The sequence below is a fragment of the Pleurodeles waltl genome, chromosome 8 (genome assembly GCF_031143425.1).
Source record: "Pleurodeles waltl isolate 20211129_DDA chromosome 8, aPleWal1.hap1.20221129, whole genome shotgun sequence".
In the NCBI taxonomy this organism is placed as follows: domain Eukaryota; kingdom Metazoa; phylum Chordata; class Amphibia; order Caudata; family Salamandridae; genus Pleurodeles; species Pleurodeles waltl.
In genome coordinates this window covers 354,963,863-354,971,317 of record NC_090447.1, presented here as the reverse complement: position 1 = coordinate 354,971,317, position 7,455 = coordinate 354,963,863, and the positions used below count along the sequence as shown (strand labels likewise).

The following is a 7,455-nucleotide window of genomic DNA, read 5'->3' as shown; positions in this document are numbered from 1 at the left end:
ACCACTGCACAGATAAGAAATAGCATAGACAAAGCCAGCACATCTTACATAAGTACACCCTATTGCCTTTGCTATTGCTTGAGGTTTTTAGGCAAGGGTTGATTAAGTGAATTTCCCAGGATCACAGGAGGTTAAATGTGCTGGACTCACACTTTATTCACCAGTTTCAAAGTCAGCAGTTAGACCGTGGCATGATATAAATATATGAGATTTGAATAAAAATCTCAATAATCAATGAGAAAGGAGAAGCAAGTGCCGATCCAGAAATAAAACCCAGATTGGATACAGTTATGTGTTTTATATACCAATTGATCCTTCCTTACCTGTTGTTACATATCATTGATTCCAAAATGGCTGTGGATCCTTTTAGATGATATGGAGTTTTTTGTGCAGCATGCGTCCTTCTTATATGTCATGTAGCAGGGCTATAGGTTAACCACATCACAGTAAGAATCACTCCCCAAAAGCATGTAGACAGAAAAGCACTTGAGAAACCAGCAAATAATCAATCTGTCTACTATATCATTAAACTATGCACTGGACAGGGCTTTCAAAAATTGAGTGAAACTCTTAAATGCTCCTCTCCACGGAAATCTTTAGTAAAAGGCAAAAGATTTATTCGGTTTGAAGAGAAATCAGAGTATACATTTAATCGGCGCCGTCTGTGGCGCCAGGAAACAGCGTTCCACAGACTGTCAGGTATGATTTGGTTTACTAAGTTAATCTTAGAAAACCCTTTAAAATACAACCAATTTATGACAATTGTTGTAATTTGGTACATTGATAAAACACTTGTTGCCACAAAAAGAAACAGCAGGAGGACTCAGAAGTGACACAGAATTATGGGTATGTAAATTGAGTCATAGGTCATGTGACAGGAAAGGCGGCACCACAATAGTTTCCCTGCTCAAGTCATAATGTCGGCTCCTTTAGCTCTGCACATTTTGAATGGTGCCTCACACGGGCTTTTGTGAGGACCTGTGGCAGCCAAGAAGAGGATTTTTATATAACTATGTCAAAGCATACTTGTTGCTCTTCTTTCTGAGTCAATGAATTAGCCAGTATGTTTTGTACTTGAAGCCTATAAGGCTGCATCAGCTGCTGTAACAAAACAAGTATTGGCAAAGAGGAAGGAGTTAGAGCTATTAACGTTGCAAATTCCTAACTGGACTTTTCTTGCCACATAAATTGAAAATGAAAAGTAAAACAGTTGACATAAGCAAGCCACAGACACAAAAGGAAAAGAAGTTAGCTCGCGGTCAAACGTATCGGCAAAAGTGCAATTATCCATGTAACAGGGTCGATGGCCAAGGCGGTAACACAACTGCCCCAAGGAGGGACAAAGATAAAGTATTTACTAATAACAAAGGATTTTTTAAAGGTAATCCCAAGAAGGAGTGACAGTGATGGGCATGCAGTGGGCGCAGTTAAAAGTCCACAGATAGATTACAACAGGCCAGAGTGCTAGAGCGCTCAACCTAAAAAGAAGGGTTGAAAAAGAACCTGTAACAGTGAGATAAAGGGGTGTCTAGTGGTTGATAAAAGATACATGGGGTGGAATCCAGGCAATTAAGCCTTTGGTATATAGCAGCCCTGATATTCAGCAACATAGACAATTGGTATTTTTTACGAACTTTGGACCCTGACACTTATTATTTTACAAATTAGGCACTGCACAGATCTGTTATGTTTTCTGAAGAAAACTGCTAAGGGCATTGAATAACTACTGGGACATCAAATCCGGATTACTGATTTCCCTTGTAATCCCTCATTTTCCTGGGAACAGAGGGGAAGCCCTGTTAATTTCACAATCGATGCGTTAACAGGACCCTCATATAATTAACTCCTGATTTGTGGAATCAACACCCTCTGCAGCTGGACAATGGAGATTAGGCCCTAGGTGAGTGGAAAATATGAAATGAATGTGAGATAGTGGTGGATGATGGTTGATGGTTTGGTGAGATCTGGGTAGGACCCTGCTTTAGCTACTGTGGCGTAGGAGTACAAACAAGAACAATGCTGCAGAAAACGAAGGTGCTCAATATAGGGAAAGGCATAAATATGCTGTTGACACCCGCTTGACTCCATTAGCAATACGACAAGCCTAAGGGAGCCTTAATATAACTTGCCAAAGACTGCCACAAATACGTACATTAAGTGATGATGAAACAGAAGATCGATAGTAATCTGACAGATGATGATATTTTAGATTGCTGAACTTGATAGTAATGGAAAGTAACACCATATGCAATTTGATCTTCCAGCGACATCAAAGGAAGTACCAATATATGACCTTTGACCCTGATGACATCACTAAAGTACAGCACACTACTTTGACTGTCACAGGAAGAGCCATTATTGAAATACATTAAGGAATCTTAAAATAATTCTAAAATGAAAGCAATAGTGTCAAACTCTCAAGAAAGCAAAGGAAGCTGCACCCAAAACATAAATATAATTACACCAATCCTGCTTCAAGTGCTGTCATATACTGTGCCACACTTGCCTTCTAACTGGGCCAGTCACCATGCTCAAAGCTGTTTGCAGCCTAAACAAGCATCCCAGAAGATGCCGCACCATTCCTGCTGGAGCAACCAATCGTGGCTGACACAGACCTTGTTCCTCTCTTATCAACCTTCAAATTGGGCTAGTAACATAGCCCCAGGCCACCTGCAGCATGTGTGATTACCCTAGAAGACACCATGTCACTTCAGATAAAGTAACCAATCACAGCTGAACCTATTTACACTCACCCCTGAGAGTCCCACCATTTGGGTGCATTCAGCACACGGCAGGCTCTAACAACAACATCCCATGTTTGGGCTCATTTGAGCCTAGAAAGGCTCAGGGCAAGGACAATTTCTTTTGTTTTCTGGTCTTCAGCATCAGGATGTGCCACAAATTCTGCGACACTGAGCATACCCACATTATCATCCAAGCAACGCAGAGACCATTGCCACACAATACTTACTCACACACATACTCCATAAACAACACAAATCAACAAATTTATGCTCATCAGTGCACTTTCTATAGTCACTCATCCCCCTGACATAGGCGATGCTGTAACAGAACAAAACCTAAAGGCTTTATTCATCACAGAGAGCTGGTTCACTTCCTCTTCCAGAAACATCCCAGGTGACCTCATCATGCAGACAATTGCATCCAACACAGACTGCACACATGAAACCAGAGGACAATCAGTCATCATTAGGACCTTATGGCAATGTACTTGGAGCAACCAAATACTCAAACCATTTCAGCTCCTCTCCACTTTCCACTTGCAGAGTTTTGGACTGCCTAATTCAGAATGATCTACAGACCCCCTTAAACTCAACAAGACCTTCACAGGAGAAATCTCCAATCTAATCACTTCCACCTTCACCCAGGACTTCCACCCTACAATTTTCAGAAACTTCAACCTACCCAGTGAGACCAGCACAAAGACAATGAGGAAATCCATCAAGACTCTACATAATATCCTATTAAGAAAGGTATAGTTTTTGCTGCTACTAATAATGTATATTATGGTAATTAATTATGATTATCATACTCCAGTGTTATAATCAACAATTAACTGGAACTGTTGCCTCATCATTTAAACTGAAGAAATGTAGATCCACCTCCCTTATATGCTTGGATGAGTGTGCACCCAGTTTTTCAGGACTGCTGCTAGTGCTGAGGACAAGGGCTAACATTGCATCTACTCCAGGAAAGAGGGATGAAGTAGGATCTCATTATAAGATGGTTCCTTGCCTGACATATTTAAGAACAAGCATTGACATAGCCAATAGGTCCTGCTTTTGGGATCTTATAAGTGTTTAGCAGCATTTTACCTTGGGTGCTGTGCCGCCAGGGATTGAAGAGCTATACAATTACTACATGCTGGGTGTGAAAGAAGGAGTGAATATTTTTGTGCATGAAAATAGTGTGGGTGAGTTTGTGTAAGAAACAGCAAAAGGGCACCTTAAAGAATGTGTCCATCTTCTGTGCAACATGCTGGTATCAGTGCGTTTTGCACCACTAAAGGTAGGCAAGTAAAAACGTGTAAAAAAGGAAACTCACAGCCAACCATCCTTATATCCTTTATGCAGTGCCGTTAACACTGACTAAAACAACGTTATAATATCATATGAGAATCACCTTGCTTACCCGAATAAGTGACAGTTGTGCTTGGTGCCTGCTGAAATATGCCCACAATACATGTGACTGCACCAAAGCACGCTGCTTGTTAAAAATTAAAATTTCTTTGCAATAATATTAAAATAATTAAAAAGCATGACCCAACAAAGTTTTTTGCGCAGAAACGCAAAAACACTGAACCAGGAAACCCCCACAAGAACATGTACCTGTAGCTAAAATCTCAAAGCTTCTAAGGTGACCCTAAAGTTAACAGATCACAAGTTGAATGTGTTAAGTCTGTTATTTTGCCACTTGGGCACAGGGAACAAACAAAAAAGGCAAGAGGTGTGTCATTTGGTCACAGTGAAGCTTTCTTTCCATGCACATCAATCCAAGGAGCGCTACACAGGCCCCTGCATAAGAGGGGGGGGGCACAATTCAGCCTAAGACCTATGAAGATATCTGAGTCATAGGTGCCTCAAGGGCCCTTTGCCATGTTCTGTGGGTGGGGTGCAGGGGAGAAGGGCAGGTACTATTTTGGGTTACCCCACTGATCAGTAAAATGCACTTGTTAATAACTTTGGATTTCAATTATATCACAGTTGGCAGCAAGCACAGGACATAGATGTTGACCCAATTTTGTAAAGTGCAAAATTATGTTTTTCTGCCTGTTGACTTGAGAACGACTAGTAGAGAATGAATATCAACAATGGAGGTTCTACGTCATCAGTATTACAGGTGGGTGCATGGCTGTCAGATGTGCAGAAGGTGCTGTGGCACTGCGCCTAGACATCTGCGACCTGCTAAATATTCCTGCATTTAACTACTGATCAAGCAGTTGGGGAGACATTTTTCTAGCTCACCCTAAGGCCCATGACACTCTCTCTAAGTTACTGATTACAGGGCCTCTCCAACATCTACACCTTTCTAAGAAGAGTAACTGAGAAGCCACCACTAGCCTAGACCTGTAGGTTTTACTGAGTAATTTGATCACACTCATTTGGCACTATCAGATAAATTCACGAACATAGAATGCATGACACTTTCTTCCTGTTCACAGCCACACCACAGGCAGTCAGGTTTTGGAACATTTTAACATTTGTGCCCCTTCTCAACTATGATAAATCTCAGTCATGTTTGAAGATGATGGTGAACTGGGTGCCTCTGTACACTGGACTCCTTCCTAGGTGCTACATTTCCTTATGCCACCTCCTGCACCTGCAACATTCAAAATATATCCCAAAAGCGAGCAGTGGGGACCACCCAGGCGGAATGAACATTCTGAAGAAGGATAGATGTAGGAGCTGAGAAAATACAGAGCAAGCAACAATACTAACAGTGAACAGGAGAAATCAATCCAGGTTATCCTTGCTAAGTTTCTGGTCTTATGGTGGCTATATTTTAACAAGTATATTTCTTTAATCTGCCTGATCTCCTAGGTATGTGTGCCTCGTTGCACTGGTCCAACCATGTTGCTATACGCCTGTCTGCCTGTCCAGTTTAAGAATGTCACTAGATGTGCATACTGCAAGTGTGAAACTCTCCCACTTGTTTCTAGTTAGTTGTACATATCAGTGACTCTACCTTTGCATGTCTGTGACCTTTCCACTGCATGCCCATGACCTTGCCACTGGTACCCAAGGACACATACACTACTTTGCCCTCTGCTGTGCATGCCTTTGCCCCTACATTAGCTTCTACGCGCCTGTGCTTTAGGTGTGCATGGTTGTCTGCAAAGACGGGCATGTGCACACCTCAAAAGCCAATGCCTGTGGCCCTTGATGTGCACACATGCGCCCTTGATTGTCCACTCCTGTTTCCTTAAGTCCACATGCATAGGTCCTTGTATATGTGCACCCAGGTGCCCATGCATAATGCCTGGAGTGTGCATGCCAATAGAATTAGGTGTGTGTAACACAGTGCTGATAGCAGCATATGCCTATGCAACTACTGGGGTGCCTGGTTTCAGAGATTGGGAGCGGAAGAACCAGCTAGTAGCCTGGCTAGGGCTCTTATAGTGACATGCTGCCACTCCTTCTGCCAGGCAGAGGGTGAACAGGCTGTCTCCTCGTATAATTAGAGCAGGGGGAGGTAAGAAAGGGACTGGGAGGAAGAGCATCCACAAGTGGTGTTTGAGGTGGGCGTACACAACAGCCCTTTAGCAGAAACGTTTGGGGATGGGGTCCATTACCCTAACAAAAGGGGAGTGGGAATATGTGCGCACTAAAGAGAGTACTATTTGGTTGAGAGGGGCTCTAACGGGGGGTGTAGAGCAGATACACTTGTGCCAATTAAACTGCTTTGTATGATGGGGGCATAGGCAATAGGGCCGCTGATACCTCACTGACCTAAAAACGTGGGGGCAGGTTTATGGAAGGTGACACTGCAGCGAGTGCAGCACCACTTTCCCTGCGCCCCCCTACCACCACCATGTGTGGGCTGTACTTAAATAACGGCACGCCATGGCACAGGGTACAGGGCAATAATGTCATTTTTCATGATGCTATTGATGTAGTCATCAGGAGTAGCACCAAAATATTGGCGCTACTTCTGCAGAGTACATAGGGGCCCATTCTGCGTTAAAAGTGCTATACAAAATGACGCAAGTTAATCTCTTAGATTTTCTTGCCCATTTTTTCGGCCCTCCTAATGGGGGAATTCTCCCTTTGCATACATTATGCCTGGCGCAGGCATAATGTAGCGCAAAGGGTTACAAAGTGGCGCAATGCATGCATTGCGCCACTTTGTAAATATGGTGCTAGGACTTTGGCCTCATTGGGCCACATTAGCGTAAAAAAATTGATACTAATGTAGCGCAAGGTGGCGCTAGGGGCTTATAAATATGCCCCTGGATATATAAAGAACGCCATCGCCACATCAGATTGGAGAACTCCAGTAACACATAAAAACACATGCCATTGTCTGCTGCACTATTCCCAAAAAGTTCTTCAGATCAGTGTACTCGGAAAGTCCCCCGGGCGGGACCGAAGGAGATGGAAGTCAACAAAAGGAAGCAGGGGAGAAAGTGCACCATATGGGATCAAACATCTACAATAATGTGCAGAAATGCAGAGATTGAGGCCCAAGAGCACTTACACTACTGATCAGAGGGGTGCCATCAAGGCAAAACTAAGGGCTGAGCAGAAAACTCATTCCAAGCTTCTGCTCTCCCTCCTACCCCATACACATTCACTCAAAGGAATGCAATATCGCCCTAAGAAACATCATACCCTCCAGCTATGTAGCACACACACGCACAAACATGCACACATATGCACACACAAAGAGGTCCCTCAGTACCAACACAAATTCACCCAGAATTAGGGAGAGTAA

At 43.1% G+C, this 7,455-nt stretch overlaps 1 non-coding gene across 1 annotated transcript; it reads right to left on the bottom strand.

Annotated features, from left to right (window-relative positions):
• Nucleotides 1-528: 528 nt before the first annotated feature.
• LOC138252447 (U5 spliceosomal RNA) lies at nucleotides 529-644 on the bottom strand. Its single transcript, XR_011195194.1, has one exon. It is a non-coding gene; the product is annotated as a U5 spliceosomal RNA (small nuclear RNA).
• Between the last annotated feature and the right edge of the window lie 6,811 nt (nucleotides 645-7,455).